General features: G+C 39.4%; 1 pseudogene; it reads left to right on the plus strand.

The window, feature by feature from the left end:
* The first annotated feature begins 1,358 nt into the window (after positions 1-1,358).
* LOC115832692 lies at positions 1,359-1,468 on the plus strand (annotated as a pseudogene).
* Positions 1,469-17,160: the final 15,692 nt, after the last annotated feature.

Here is a 17,160-nt window from a genome sequence, read left to right on the forward strand (position 1 = left end):
AGCAGTGGGATTTGTGCTTGCTTTATGTTATCCAAGGGAGGTACTCTAATGTCTCAGGCAATGGGAAGGGCCACAGAGCTCCCCAAAGTCTCCATTCTTTGTGTTAAGCTATGAGGGCAGGTGGAGGGGCAAAGCCAGGTGGCGGCTGGGTCAGGCAAGTCTGTGCTCTGGCTCCCCATGTGTGCGCACAAGCAACAGCCCCAGTGGGGATCAGAGGGAAGTTCTCTGGCTTCTGGGGTGGTACTCCAGGGGAGAGTGCAGCTGCCTCTGCTGCACATAAGAATCCACACAGGGAGTGGGGAGTAGCAGCTGGCAGTAAGCCCCACACAGCTCCCATGCACTTAGCAAAGCAGGTCTCGCACCCACATTGTTCCACTAGCAGCAGCTAGCTAGGTTCCAGACAGCCTGTGCTCAGAACCCAGAACTGCCCCAGGCCATAAACCTTCCCCACTAAGAGAGAAACCACAGCTTTCAGGTCATGCCTCTCCCAGTCTGACCCCAAAGCAGGGGCATCCAGCTTCCACACCTGTGGCTACAGCACCCTTTCTGCCCGTGGTCTAGGGGGTTCGTCCCTACTTGAGATTATATCATGAATCTCAGTTGGGAGCTTCTCTCCACCTGTGACCACCGCCTGAGTTAACTGGCCAACTTCCATGACATCCACTGTGAGGTAGGATCAGAAATGGCTTTCCTTTGTCCCCACTGGCATCTGGGAGCGCACACAAAGCGTGTCCCAATGCCACTCCTTCTCATATACTCCCCGCTGCTCACTAAATCAGCTCCAGCTCTGGGTAGGGTTGAGGGCTTCCTCTGCGGACTGGATTGCCAGGTTCCCCAGTGGGAGTGTATATCCCTGAGGCAGTTTCTCCCCCTGAACACTCTGGGGACTTATAGTTATCCGCCTGGCTCATGGTGTAGGCTGCAGCCTGCTGCTTCTTTCAAAGAGTCTGTGGTTTCTTCAGTTTTCCTGTTAAGTTCCTGTATTGCTTCTTGGAAAAAAGTTCACAGCATGAGTCTCGACACTATTTTGTCTTTGCAAGTGGGAGAGGCATGCTAACGACCCCTCTAATTCACCATCTTAAAAAAACAAAAAAAAAGAGGCATAAGTTTAAACCAGAAGCTAATAGCCATGCCAACTTTGTCAGACTACACCATTTTCTCTTCTATAAATGGGAATAATAATAATATCAACCCTGCAACATTTTGTAAAAGTTTAATATAATAAACATGTAACTAATAGAATGCCTAGCACATAGCTCTGTTTAATAAAATTTCCTATTATACTCTGATTTTATGCAGTTAAACCTTATGAAGCTGCCAACATTTGATCTTTTTAACCTACAAAAATTGTAATTTCAATGTTTCATGAAAGGAGAACAGGTTAACACTCCCCTATCCGGCCTTTGGGCCTAATAGCATACATACAGTTCAGGCATTGCCACCTCGTGGAATCTAACCATCATTTTTACAAAGTTCCAGTTAGATCACAGGAATAAGCTTTAGTGATCTATGGTTTGGATCTGTGTTCCCACCCAATCTCATGTTCACCTGTAATCCCCAATGTTGGAGGTGGGGCCTGGAGGGAGGTGATTGGACCAAAGGGGTGGAGTTCTCATGAGTAGATTAGCACCATCTCCTCGGTGATGTTCTTATGATAGTGAGTTATCATGAGATCTGGTTGTTTAAAAGTGTGTAGCACCTCTTCCCTCTCTCTCTTCCTCCTGCTCTAGCCTTGTATGATGTCTCACTCCTCCTCTGCCTTCTGCCATGATTGAAAGATCCCTGAGGCCTCACCAGAAGCAGATGCTGCCCTGCTTCCTGTACAGCCTGCAGAACCATAAGCCAATTATTAATCCTCTTTTATTTATAAATTACTCAGTCTCAGGTATTCCTTGATAGTAGAACAAGTATGGACTAACACAGTTAATAATAATGTATATTTCTAAATCGCTAGAATAATAGATTTTTAATGTTCTCACCACAAAAAAATGATGTCAGATGATGGCTATGTTAATTAGCTTGACTGAATCTTTCTATACTGCGTATACATATATCAAACCATCACATTATACTACATAAATATACACAATTATTTGTCAATTAAAAAATGGTAATTTCATGTGATCTAACCTGTTATTAACAAAGCTATGTATAATTCAATCCCAATTCCTAAAATGCCTAAGATTCTAAGAATCAGATTTAGGATCTAACATTTGTGATTTGATAAGCATCAAATCATAACAATTTCTAAGAATTCTTTTGATTTCTAAGAATTATTTATTGTTTTATAGCACAAAAATAGGATGATAATGTAGAAGTTAGAATTCTTCTTTTTGGTTCCATGCCATTTCAAATGATTAGGATTACCTCTGATCTGTGGTCTACGCCTTGGGTGTAAACCCCTTGATTAGACAGAATTCCAAAACCCACAGGACTGGAAAGTACATCTCACAAACTAAAGGTGGGGGAGGATGGGAAGAAGGGAGACATATGAACGGAGAAGTCATATAGTATATCTTCCATTCTCCAGCCTTATGCTCTGACAATTAAAGCCAATTACCAAGGAGAATTCAGGCAATAATGTTAACTGATGCTGTCCATGTCAATTTGTTCTCTCAAAGCAGCTGAAAACAAGTGTGAGAATAAATGGACATTTCTGTAAATAATTTTTTTTTTGCAAATTCTGGCATATTTCTTACAAGTGTTGGAGCTTTAGTATTTGTACTCTCCCATGGGCTAGAATTGAAAATTTCTATTATAATTACTTTCAGCTACTGAAGTCATGTAGGTCCATTTGAGGTATTTGCATAAGTGTATTTTAAGGCAATCTATTTCCTAACATTAAGTAAGTGTTTGACGCTTTAATTATAACTCATCAAGAAAGACCATCTATTTACCTGTCTGTTATCAAAATTTCTAAATTATAGATTGAGGAAAAATGTGAATGCCAGCTGTACTTAAAAGAATTAATAATAATTTACTTATGCAAGAAAATTATAGAGTGCATACACAAAGCTATGCTGGATAATGCTTTGGTAAACTAATTGGATATATCAGTTATATCATTATTCTAGAACCTATATTTCTAACCACTCATATTAAAATAAAACAAATTCCCACTACCTGGATTCTTTACATATACAAAGAGAGGCACAGATCGTAACAAAAAAAAAAAAGAAAAACTACCTATAAAAGTGACTGCTAATAACTACTAACTTATAGATTAAATGACAACTTAAACTATAATCTATTGCTTTAGCAGAGATATCACTGTTATTATAATTGTTCATTTATACCTGGAATGATAAAAAAAGTTTTTTTTTTAGATGGCAAACAGGCACGGTTCTGAAAATGAAAAAGTTTCTGTACCAGCAAAGCTGAGAAGATGAATCCTGAAACATTTAATCAATTTTTAAAAATTTCCTCATAGATCATAGCAAAGATTACTGCAAAGTTTTATGAATCAACATTGGGTTCATAGCTTAGGTCTAAGAGAGGGGAAAAAATATATCAGGAAACAAAGGAACAATAAGTGCAGCCAGTTGTCAGTCTAGAAATATGGCAGATGGTTAAAAGCAGAAGTCATATAGTTAACTCAAAGAGCCAAGGTCCAAACCACCAGGCAGAAGTTGTGAGAAGAACACCACTGAGCTCCAACCTCCAAACTGGGGATAGAAGCTGAGCAGAGGTGCCTAGTCACAGAACCCAAAAGTTAGTTGTTTTTTGTTCTCTGCGCTTTAAAAATACAACAGAAGACAATGGCTGGCCCTCTCTGGCATGGTCAGTCTAGAGCCAAGTATGAGCTGATTTGAGTGTTGCACCTGTCCAACAAAATCAGGATGTGTTCTTATTTCCTAGAGGTCATTGTAAGGGACCATGAGGATGTAGACAAGTCAGCAGCAATCAGACACACTGAACACTCTTGGACTAACTCACCTTGCCCAGGTGACATTTTTGCATGTTTGTTTATTTCAGGACAGGAGAAAGAGAACCAGAAATTTGAGCTGTTTTGCATGGCGAATGTGGACAATCTTTAGAAAAAAAAATTCTCGTATTACTTTTAGTTGGCATTAGGACTGGACTCCAGTTCTCTCCTCAGGAAAGTAGAGTGTTGGGCCTGTTTGGCTCCTTCATTGGAACCAATAGGAGAGAAGTAACAAGTGAAGGGGGAAATGACTTAATTGAATAGTTTGTAACTTTGAAACATGCCATAATCCATTTCCATATTCCACAGAGAAGGCACTTGATTTTCCTTGATGATTTTCCACTCCTGCCCTGAGCATTTGCAGAGTGTAAATCGGAGACTGAGAGGCACCAGCAGCCCATTCTACTCCTGGGATAATAAAAACACATTCCCTAGAGCTTAAGTTAGTGGGTTCCCAACCCATCAACAAATGGAATTTCTAACATTGCTCCCTAGTGATTGTATTAACGGGATAATTTTCTCTGACAGGATGTATTTTTTTCTGAAATTATCTGAAGTTTCCTCCTCCAAACTCTATCTTACTGCCCACTCCCATGATTATCTCCTTGTGCAATGGAAAACAATATCAACTCCCATGTTAGTTTTCTATTTTTAGACCTGGTTTGGTCAGTCTATAGAGTAAAAAGGTTTATATTTAGCTCCTAAGTTTCTCCCTTTAGTAATTCAGACTCGTCACTCCCTTCGTCATTTTTATTGGCTGGTTGGTTGTCAGTTTCATGATGCTTGACCTAAGAATGAAAACAGTATTTCCAGGGATAGTTCATAAGGGTGGGGTCAGATATTTTTGTCTATAGACTATAATGAATCTATATATACCTTGGAAGCCAGTCTAACTTCTTATCCTTTTACAACCCATATTTTTTTTTAGCCTCACATGATAAATTCTGAGTTCTTTTTATTAATGATATCTTCTCATCTTGGAAAACAGTTCCTATGCTATGTTGTTATCCCTAGAACTTAGCCCATATGCCTGACATAGTTAGAACTCAAGATATACTTGATGAATAAATGAATAAATAAATAAATGATTCAAACATTACTGGTAAGAGTTATTTCCAAATTATTTTTTGTCTGGATTTATGAGATTAAATTTTTTTTCTATTTTTCTTTAACATCTTTTAGTGTTTTACTTCAATTGAGGTGTGTTATCAGTTCAACTATTAGAGTACAATCTCATACTGTACAAGCACACATGTCCATGTTTTGCATAAAATTTGTGGAGCCACATGACTTGAATGATCTTTGACGTAGGATTTCTGGCCTGTTAAGTGACTTTAGAAATCATCTGGTCCGATTCCAACATTTTGTAGACTTTAAACCTGACACCTAGAAAAGATTCTAGGGGATATAGTTAAATGTTTTCTATTATAGTTTTCTCTTTTGTTCACACTTTATTCTTTGTATTTGAAGACCATACCATGTCGTCTGGAACGGTCAACTCTTTCATACCACTCAAACATACATTTTTTCTTACATTTGAAAATCTAGCTACGTTTTAAAGGACTTATCTCCATCTGTGTTTCAAACTCAGCAATTTGCAAGCTCTCTGGCGATCCACTGATGATCCCTGAAGTTTCCTAGATGAAAACGGTTAATTCTAGATAGTTAAAAGTTGACCTCTCAGAGTTCTGAGATTCATTGAGGTCCATAATCAGCATCCATCTGAGGTTCATGCTGTGGTCTCTTTTCTGCACGTAATTATGTTTCTTCACGTTTGCCCTTTTGATTATACGTGGAATTTTGAGGTTGGTCGCTTGGTGGCACTGTAGTTAATAGCTTGATTTTCTTGTGTATTTTTCCACTGCCTTCATAGCTTTTGTTTTTAAATCGCAATTATGTGAAATATGTGCGTCTTTTAAATTCTGCTGCAGGTGAAATGATTTAATGGTTCTTGACTTCTGGATTAATTTTAAACATTATAAACATTGTGAAAACAGACTCTTGCTAATAATGATCATTATCGTAATGGCTTGAGGCATAATCATTTACTAACATTAGCCAAGTGATTAAAATCCATCATGAGTTTAATTTGAAAAAATTTTGTTCCTTTGCAACAAATGGCTAATGATATTAGCCTCATCTTTGTGAGGCCAAAATTTATCATATGACTTTGTACTTTCACTACTTGATAGAAATCTTCTCTTTTTAACACAGGCCATATTATCCCTATTGTTTACCAAGCCTGTGGTATTCTCTATATTGGTACTGAATTGGGCCATATGGTGCACAATGTACATGCAATTGTCACTTTTCTTTTATGGCCCTGCTATTTGATAATTTGTCATTTTACAAAGCAAGTGACCTTAACAGATGTTAAAATTAATTACCACGGCCAGTCAAACCTGTAGGGAAAGGGAAACATTCTCGTTTTATGACTTACTTTTGTCAAAACTGGGTATGATATTTATAATAATCAGATTTTTTGACATATTTGTATAACTTTGTAACGATGCCTTTAAAAAGTGTCCAATCTTAAAGTTAGTAATAATTTTCCAAAAATATTATCTTTCAACTGATTGTTTTTTCTTTCTACCTCTTATCTCTACAACCCTCTGCCCTGCTCACAGACCAGCATTCTGGAAAGACTGAGTTTTGAAACAACCGAAGGAAAGTGATTAGAGAGCAAGTGTGTAGTTGCCATTTTTTTTTCCACAAAGAACCTGAGTCTGGACTTTAAATTTACTTACTGCCTCATTATTTCCTTTGATGAATCATGCAAAAATCTTGACCTTCAAGGGTACTCTACCCAGCAGATACCCAGGAGGATAATGATCTTATTTCCAAAACACCTTAAACAATTAGAAAAGGAAAAAAATAAGTATAACAAACAACCCCCAAAATAAACAAACTTTGGCAACTGTGGAAGGGAAAAAACCTGTATTTCTTAATGGGTACTATTTTGTTTCCAGAAGTTTTCCCCAAAGGAAGCAACCAGGTGAATATCGCACACTGACGGATATTAGAGATTAGCCTTCCACAGGCTCACTGATGAACTGTAATCTTTATGGCTATGTTAGCTGTTTCCTCTTCAAAACAAGTCAATGTTGTTATTCTCATTTTTTAAAGAACCAGAGAGACCCACAATGGAGAATTAACATGCCCAAGGTTGTTTAGTGAGTGGGTAGAAGGCATGTTAATTGGCCATTGAATGCTATGTAAAAACTACACACTTGCTCTCTAATCAATTTCTTTCAATTATTTCAAAACTCAATCTCTTCAGAATGCTCGTCTGTGAACAGGGCAGAGGATTGCAGAGGTAAGAGGTAAAAAGAATAAAAATCCCCGAAGGAAAATCAGATAATTTAAAAGTCACATACAGAATTTACTATTATATATATGTGTGTGTGTATGTGTGTGTGTGTTGTATTTAATTTTTTTTTTTTTGAGATGGAGTCTCACTCTTGTTACCCAGGCTGGAGTGCAATGGTGCAACCTTGGCTCACTGCAACCTCCACCTCCTGGGTTCAAGCGATTCTCCTGCCTCAGCCTCCTGAGTAGCTGGAATTACAGGTGCACGCCACCACGCCTGGCTAATTTTCTGTATTTTCAGTAGAGATGGGGTTTTCTCCATGTTGGCCAGGCTGGTCTTGAACTCTTGACCTCAGGTGATCCACCCCACTCGGCCTCCCAAAGACCTGGGATTACAGGTGTGAATCACTGTGCCTGGCTTACTATAATATTTTAATAAGGTAAAAGTCACAGATTTTCAGTCAAATTATGAGCATTAGCAACTCCCTGAGCTAAAGCTATCCATTAATTATTCAAAAACATAGTGTGCAGCACCTACGCCATGTAACATGTTGGGCATTAGGGGTACTAGGGAAGTTAGTATAGCCAAGGTGACCCCTCTGATGATTTATAACACTGCAAACCTGCCCCAAATACTTGTGTTACATGGTTAAATAGCATGTCTTTTAGTTAACAGTAAAGTCAAAATATGGAATCTAGCAAAATTTATTAGAATTGAATCAACCATAAGAGAAAATCTATACTAGAAAACTGAGTTCTAGAAAAGTAACACCACTTAATCAAGATCTCATAGCTAGATAGTGGCAAAGAGAAGTTGATTACCAGTATTTTATTGTATTTTTTGAGACAGGGTCTTTCTCTGTCACCCAGGCTGGAGTGTAATGTCACAATCTCGGCTCGCTGCAACCTCCACCTCCTGGGTTCAAGTGATTCTCGTGCTTCAACCTCCTGAGTAGCTGGGATTATAGACGTGCACCACCACACCCAGCTAATTTTTGTATTTTTAGTAGAGACGGGGTTTCACTACGTTGGCCAGGCTGATCTCGAACTCTGGGCCTCATGTGATCCACCCACCTTGGCCTCCAAAGTGCTGGGATTACAGACGTGAGCCACCTTTGCCCAGCCTTGATTTCCACTTTTTAAGAGTTCACTCTATTGTAAAATACTCTTTTCCAAAGACCATCCAAAAGAAGAATTTTAATTCCCCAAACCTATATATAATGGGTGTATACTGAGATAGATTTTTTTAACCTGCGGGATGATACAGTAGAATGTAATAATGACTTATGTTTGTATTAATGTGCATCTCAATAGGAACTACCCAGTGAAATTTTATATGGCTTAAAGATATGAAAATTGTTTTCCCTGTGTTTTATGAAGCTTTAATAATGACTCTAATGCATTTGTGGACTGAAAATTTTCCCTTTTCAAATAAAGAGGGAAAAACATATCCTTCTACAGGAAATAGTGACCATAAATTTGTTTTGTGGTAACAGATTTATTATTTCTAATACATTTTTTAAAAGTGCTTTTGGTTGTTGCTGCTGTTGTTTGAAAGTTCTTTGTTCTAGTTATTTAGTACTTTTCAGCCAATAAAAGTTTACACATTCACATGTCAAGTTTTATAAAACTTTTCATTTCCTTAAGGTGTTAATAATTATTTTAATATTTCTAATATTTAAGAATTAAACTATGATGATGATATTAAAATCATACTATGACAAAATCCAGACTCTGTAGAGCAAAATGGGGTTTCAGGACAGGCGGAGACAGACTGAGCTGCTGGTCCATTAAGGCTGCCAGGTAATGGTCTGACCACTTATCTGCTGAATTTCCTGCTAGCCAGACATGATCACATCAATTTCCTTCATAGACAATTCTTACACAGTTATAACTTTGAGGGGGAGCAAAGTCATTTTAGAGTCTGAACACCAGGACCAGGAGTTAATTGAGCCCCTCCACCAGGAAGGAACAGTAACTCCTGCCCTGTTTGGAAAATTTAATTGTGAAGAATGTGGTATATGCCACATTGTGAAAGATGTCTCATAAAAAACTCAGAAATTAAACCACATATATTTTATTTCTTTTGTTGTTGTTTGATTGGCATGAAAAAATTTTTGCCAAGGAAAGAGGATTTAAGATTTTTATTTTTCCTTTTCTTTTTAAAAAAATCTCCAAATGACAAGAATGTCTGCTTTTGGCAAAATATGTACATAAAAGTTTGTCTTATGGCCATACTACTTTTCTCAGTTAGGGGAAACAACTATAGCAACTGTTGTGTCCATTTATTCAGTTTTTCTTTTAACAATTCATTGCTTTTCTTGATCACTTTACTAAATCTCTACAGAAATGATTTTAAATTTGCCTAGATTCCAACTTCATATAAATGGATTCATATGTTCTCTTTTGTGATTTGCTTCCTTCACTCAGCATTATGTTTCCAGGTTCTTCCATGTTGACAAATGCAGTCTATGAGTCATCCTTTTGCACTGTTACATAGTTTTCTATTGTATGACTGGTAACATTCAATTATCCATTCTGTAGTTAATGTATATTTGAGTAAATATTGAGCATTTTGTTGCTGTGAGTAGAACTTCTCTAACATTCTTGGACTTGACTCCAGATGCACATGTCTAACAGTTTTTCTAAGCTGCATACCTAAGAATAAATTTGCTGAGCCAGAGGGTATTTTTTCCAAAGTAGTTGTACCAATTACCCACCCACAAGCAATGGATAAGAGCTCTATTGCTCCAACCCAGGCAAGACTTGAAATTCTCCAACTTTAAAAAATTGTGGCCAAACGGAAGAGTAAAAAAATTAGTATTTCAGTGTGGTTCTAATTTGCATGTCTTTGATTTCTAACAAAGTTACATGTCTATGTTTTTTGCCCACTTTCCTACATTATTCATCTTTTCCTATTAACTTACAGGTTTTCTTTAAATATTTTGGATTCTAATCCTCCACTGGTTATGCTCTTATAGATATCTTTTGCCAGTTTGTGACTTGTATTTTAACTTTTTAAAAAATAGTACACATAATAAATAGATGCTCTTAATTTTAATATAGTAAAAATTATCTGTATTAGACCATTCTTGCATTGCTATAAAGAATACTTGAAACTGGGTAATTTATAAAGAAGAGAGACTTCATTGGCTCATAGTTCTGCAGGCTTTATGGGAAGCATGGTGCTGACATCTGCTTCTGGTGAGGCCTCAGGAAACTTACAGTCATGGCAGAAAGCAAATGGAGAGGCAGCATGTCACATGGCAAGAGCACGAGCAAGAGAGTGAGGTTAGGGGAGGTCCCAGACTTTTAAGCAACCACATCTCACATGATCTAACTGAGTGAGAACTCACCACCAAGGAGATGGTTCTAAACTATTCATGAGGGATGATCCGCCCCCATGATCCTGTTACCTCCCAACAGGCCACAACTTCAACACTGAGAATCATATTTTAGAATAAATGTGATGTGATGCTGAGAAGAATTTATATTCTGTTGATTTGGGGCAGAGTGTTCTGTAGATGTCTATTAGTTCCACTTGGTCCAGAGTTGAGTTCAAGTCCTGAATATCCTTGTTAATTTTCTGTCTCATTGATCTAATATTGACAGTTGGGTATTAAAGTCTCCCACTATTATTGTGTGGGAGTCTAAATTTCTTTGTAAGTCTCTAGGAATTTGCTTCATGAACCTGGGTGCTCCTGTATTGGGTGCATATATACTTAGGATAGTTAGTTCTTCTTGTTGCATTGATCTCTTTACCATTATGTAATGCCCTTCTTTGTCTCTTTTGATCATCTGTTTTATCAGAGACTAGGATTGTAACCCCTGCTTTTTTTGCTTTCCATTTGCTTGGCAGATCTTCCTCCATCCCTTTATTTTGAGCCTATATGTGTCTTTGCACGTGAGATGGGTCTCCTGAATACAGCACACCGATGGGTATTGACTCTTTATCCAATTTGCCAGTCTGTGTCTTTTAATTGGGGCACTTAGCCCATTTAGATTTAAGGTTAATATTGTTATGTGTGAATCTGATCCTGTCATTATGATACTAGCTGGTTATTTTGCCCGTTAGTTGATGCAGTTTCTTCATAGCGTCTATGGTCTTTACAATTTGGTATGTTTTTGCAGTGGCTGGTACCATTTTTTCCTTTCCATATTTAGTGCTTCCTTCAGGAGCTCTTGTAAGGCAGTCCTGGTGGTGACAAAATCTCTCAGCATTTGCTTGTCTGTAAAGGATTTTATTTCTACTTCACTTATGAAGCTTAGTTTGGCTGGATATGAAATTCTGAGTTGAAAATTCTTTTCTTTAATAATGTTGAATATTGGCCCCCTGTCTCTTCTGGCTTGTAGGGTTTCTGCAGAGAGATCCACTGTTAGTCTGATGGGCTTCTCTTTGTGGGTAACCCAACCTTTTTTCAGATTGCCCTTAACATTTTTTTCCTTCATTTAAATCTTGGTGAATCTGTCAATTATGTGTCTTGGGGTTGCTCTTCTCGAGGAGTATCTTTGTGGTGTTCTCTGTATTTCCTGAATTTGAATGTTGTCCTGTCTTGCTAGGTTGGGGAAGTTCTCCTGGATAATATCCTGAAGAATGTTTTCCAACTTGGTTCCATTCTCCCCATCACTTTCAGGTACACCAATCAAATGTAGGTTTGGTCTTTTCACATAGTTCCATATTTCTTGGAGGCTTTGTTCATTCTTTTTTCTCTAATCTTGTCTTCAGGCTTTATTTCATTAAGTTGATTTTCAATCTCTGATATCCTTTCTTCCGCTTGATTGATTCAACTATTGATACTTGTGTGTGCTTCACAAAGTTCTCATGCTGTGTTTTTCAGCTCCATTGGGTCATTTGTGTTCTTCTTTAAACTGGTTATTTTAGTTAGAAATACCTCTAACCTTTTATCAAGGTTTTTAGCTTCCTTGCATTGGGTTAGAACATGCTCCTTTATCTTGGAGGAGTTTTTATTCACCTTCTGAAGCCTACTTCTGTCAATTCGTCAAACTCATTCTACTTCCAGTTTTGCTCCTGTGCTGGCAAGGAGTTGTGATCCTTTAGAGGAGAAGAGGTGTTCTGGTTTTTGGAATTTTCAAACTTTTTGCACTGGTTTTTCTTCATCTTCCTGGATTTATCTACCATTGGCCTTTGATGTTGGTGACCTTCAGATGGGGTTTTGTGTGGACGTCCTTTTGGTTGAAGTTGATGATATTCCTTTCTGTTTGTTAGTTTTCCTTCTAACAGTCAGGCCCCTTTGCTACAGGTCTGCTGGAGTTTGTTGGAGGCCCACTCCTGACCCTGTTTGCCTGGGTACAACCAGCAAAGGCTGTAGAACAGCAAAGATTGCTGCCTGTTCCTTCCTCTGGAAGCTTCGTCCCAGAGGCGCACCTGCCAGATGCCAGCTGGAGCTCTCCTGTATGAGGTGTCTGTCAATCCCTGCTGGGAAGTGTCTCCCAGTTGGGAGGCACAGGGGTTATGGACCCACTTGAGCAGGCAGTTTGTCCCTTAGCAGAGCTCGAGCTCTGTGCTGGGAGATCCAATGCTCTCTTCACAGCAGTCTGTTGAAGCTGTGCCCACAGCCACCCCTTCCCCCAGGTGCTCTGTCCCAGAGAGATGGGAGTTTTATCTATAAGCCCCTGACTGGGGCTGCTGCCTTTCTTTCAGAGATGCCCTGTGCGGAGAGGAGGAATCTAGAGAGGTAGTCTGGCTACAGCAGCTTTTTGGCACTGTGGTAAGCTCCTCCCAGTTCGAACTCCCCAGTGGCTTTGTTTACACTGTGAGGGGAAATCTGACTACTCCAGCCTCAGTAATGCCAGATGCCCCTCCCCCCACCAAGCTCCAGGGTCCCAGGTCAACTTCAGACTGCCTTGCTGGCAGCGAGAATTTCAAGCCAGTGAATCTTAGCTTGCTGGGCTTTGTGGGGGTGGGATCCGCTGAGCTGGACTACTTGGCTCCCTGGTGTCAGCCCCCTTTCCAGGGAAGTGAAGGGTTCTGTCTCGCTGGCATTCCAGGCACCACTGGGGTATGAAAAAATACTCCTGCAGCTAGCTTGGTGTCTGCCCAAACAGCCGCCCAGTTTTGTGCTTGAAATCCAGATCCCTGGTAGTGTAGACACCCGAGGGAATCTCCTGGTCTGTGGGTTGCGGAGACCGTGGGAAAAGCATAATATCTGTGCTGGAATGCACCGTTCCTCATGGCACAGTCCCTCATGGCTTCTCTTGGCTAGGGGAGGGAGTTCCCCAGCCCCTTGCGCTTCCCTAAAGGAAGTAAACCATGCAAACCAAAAGAAAGCCTGATTTTTGAGACATTCAGTTCTTTCAAGGTCTATATAGGAACAAAAGAAAGTGGGAAAAGAAGGCTTTGAAGATTGACTCCTGCCTACATTTCCAGCCTGTTTCTCTTGCTACTCCACTGGAGCTTCCCACGTGCCTACTACTCTGAATTGCTTTCATTTCTCCCAACTGCCATGTTTCATTGCTTCCATACCTTTGTACAGACTGTTTCTCCTCTGCCTGGAATGCCTTTCTGTCCTCTTCATCCTTCCCACAACTAACTTGAACTCATTGTTCAGCCCTGGGTTAAGCCTCATCTCCTTCAGGAAGCTATTACTAAAGGAGGTGTCCATTCTCCGTGGCTCTGTGACCCCTTTATGAGTCCTTGCTTTACCTATGCTGCAACTGCCTGTGTACTTGTATGTCTCCCCAGCTGTAAATTAGCACCTTCAGGGCAAAGACTGTATCCTTTATCATGGTACTATGCACATCTAATATTTGTTAGATCGATGGTAAAATTTGTGGATTTGTTATACACCTTGGGTATCACTGTAATGACTGCCATCAGTAAGTAGAGTTAAGAAGAAATATCCTAGAGCTGGGCCGGGTGTGGCTCATGCCTGTGATCCCAGCACTTTAGCAGGCTGAGGTGGCTGGATCACCTAAGGTCAGGAACTGGAAACCAGCCTGGCCAACATGGCGAAATTCCATCTCCACTAAAAATACAAAATTAGCTGGGCATGGTGGTGGGCACCTGTAATCCCAGCTATTCAGGAGGCTGAGGCAGGAGGATCACTTGAACGCGGGAGGCAGAGGTTGCAGTGAGCTGAGATCATGCCACTGTACTCCAGCCTGGGCAACAGAGCAAGACTGTCAAAAAAAAAAAAAAGAGAAAGAAGAAAGGAAGGAAGGGAAGGGAAGGAGAAGGGAATGGGAAGGGAAGGGGAAGGGAATGGGAAGGGAAGGAGAAGGGGAAGGGAAGGGGAAAGGAAGGGGAAAGATCCTAGAGCCTGGGGCCCTGAGTTCTTGGTGTTCTTGGGAGTTGTCCCCTTGCAGTGGTGGTCTCACTGGAACATCTGAAAATTGTCACTCCTTATAATTTTGGTGTTTTCTTTCAACTTCTGGTCAAATGATCATAGACTGCCCCACACTGTGCTCAGGAACTTAAGGGTTAAAATAGGAAGAAATTCTTGTATTCAGAGACGACTGTGCTTCTGGAAATCTACCCACCCGTCTGCTACTGACACCTATTTTAGGCATGGTATGTAGAATGGAAGGCCCATTCTTTTATTAGGGAAACTTTCATGGGCTATGTACATATATATATTATTGATGATGAAGATGAGAATGTCCCAAGTTCAAGTCGTGGGCATTGTAGAATGAATATAATAGCTTTTTTTCTGCTGCTAAGTCACATGGTAGAACTTAAAGCTTCATTCCATGGCATTTCTGCCTTATATAAGAGCAACACTCTCTTCTCCAAAAGATTCAGCCACAATTTTCTTTATCTTTGAAGGCTGCTTATGCAGTTTGCGTAGTTTTCTCTGTCTCTTCCTGATTAGAGGTTGGCATCTAAATACTTTCTCTGATCTTATCACTGCTGCAATGTATTCTTTGACCAGAGTGTTGCAATTTAGATTTCTTTTGTCTCATTAAGCAAGTGATTTGCTGGAATACTATTAGCAGTGACATCATCACATTTGCTTTGGTAGTTGACATCTTAGGTTATCAATGGAAGCTTTGTAAGAAACTGTACAGGGTCAAGATCCATTTTGTTCAGAGAATTTGTACAGTATGTGGGCTGAGAATTCTCAAAGCCCATGCTTCATAGGATGTGAAGGGAGTCTCAAATATTATGTTCTTAAGTTCAGCATGGCTATTATACACTGCACTTTATTTCTCCCTGAGGATAGGGGTTGAGAAGGAGTTGATACAAAAGTAAAGATAAATTACTGATACTTTCTATTTAATGATGTGTTTCAACAGATAAAATTATCTGAGAACTAATTGTTCTCAATCTTGGCAGGCCACTAAGTTTCAAATGTACCTATTGATATTACAGGAGTGAAAATATTGGTAGCTGCTTTCGATGCAGTGGAATGAATTTGTTTCCTGTGCAACTCTGCAAGGGTAAGATGGATATAAAACTTGCAGACAAGACTACCTTCAGAAACTGAATAGGGAATGAAAAATCTGTGAAACTTCAGAGGTACCTTTTAGTCTCAACCTTTTCGAAAAATTGGTCACAGTGTGCCTTTATCAATTTTTTGTTCAGAAATTTTTCCTGTGGTTCATATTGCTTTTGTAAAATATCAGACACTGGCTCTAATTGTGGGTGGATACAGAGCTATCTAAATGTTTATATATGGAGACCAATACAAGATCCACCTGTTCCAAAATGCCTCCTTCAAGGACCTAAAATTTCCATCCTTTGAGACATTTCTATGGATTAAGACATAGTGTCCAAATGTTCCCATAACAGGTTCTCACGTCAGTAGAAAAGAAAAGCCATCAGGACTAGGCCTGTTCCACTAAACCTATTAATAATCAATACATATCAATACATTGGTTTTGTTCTTATTTTTGTTTGGTCTGGCTTGGTTTTAGTTTTGTGTGTAATTTATTGGAACCACTAGTAGTCATCTTGGAAATCAGGAGAGAGTACATGAAATAAATAAGGTAAGATTTGTTTTTTCTAGTGCTAAGAAACTTGTTCCACTTATTTTTAGGGTAGCACTCACACTAAAAATGCAATTTTGAAGTAGAAAGAAAAGTGTCACCCACAAATAGAATCCCAGATGTGCCCAGGTCCGGAAGCAGGTAAAAACACAGCTTCTGGGAAAGAAACCTAGGAAGTGACCGAAGGCAGTTGAAATCAACCCGATAATAGTTTGGGGAAAAGAATCAGAAGAGAGACAGCACAGTCTCTACACTGGGCTGCGGGGCTCAGACAAGTTGCTAACATTGGCTTCTTTGTGTTGCTGCTGAAATGGCATCCATGTCCCATAAGTTTTAAGGGGAAGCCATATGAGCTCCTTGGAATGCTGGGTGTTGAGTAACTGTGGGAAGATTAGCCTCATTATGTTTTCTGAGAATGCCTTTTGTTGGTTCCACTGCCCCAAGCATTTGGAAGATAAATGTTTAAATTCAGAATTTAGGGTCTCATCAAGCTTTTGGAACATCTACCAAAATTACAACTATCATTACTACACTATTTTCTCCTATCTCTCTTTACTTTTACTCAAAAACATCGATCACATTTGCAAGCCATAGACAGAACTGGGCTGTACACAGTGACTCTGAATTCAAATGCTGAATTCCTTTTATAAACCTGTTACCTTGGTTGCTGGCTAGAACTCTTTGAAGTGTTAACGTGGATTTACACTGTCACATAGGCTCCCAAGGAAGGAACTGTGTGAAAGCAGAAATGGGGTGTTTCCATACAGAGCCCATTATCTTGCTAGATACAGCCCTAATCTGTTGACCATGGCATAGCTCATGTTTCATTTGAAAGGATTGCTTTTTCCTGAGAAGGGAGGGACAGTCCTTTTTCCTGGGCACAGGTCATAAATCTTGTTTTTTTCCTGTTCCACTTTGCAATTTTCTTGGAAAATTGGAATTTTATAGTAATCTCAGTTAAATACACGTAAGGAGAA

Source organism: Nomascus leucogenys, chromosome 22a (genome assembly GCF_006542625.1).
Source record: "Nomascus leucogenys isolate Asia chromosome 22a, Asia_NLE_v1, whole genome shotgun sequence".
Lineage (NCBI taxonomy): Eukaryota > Metazoa > Chordata > Mammalia > Primates > Hylobatidae > Nomascus > Nomascus leucogenys.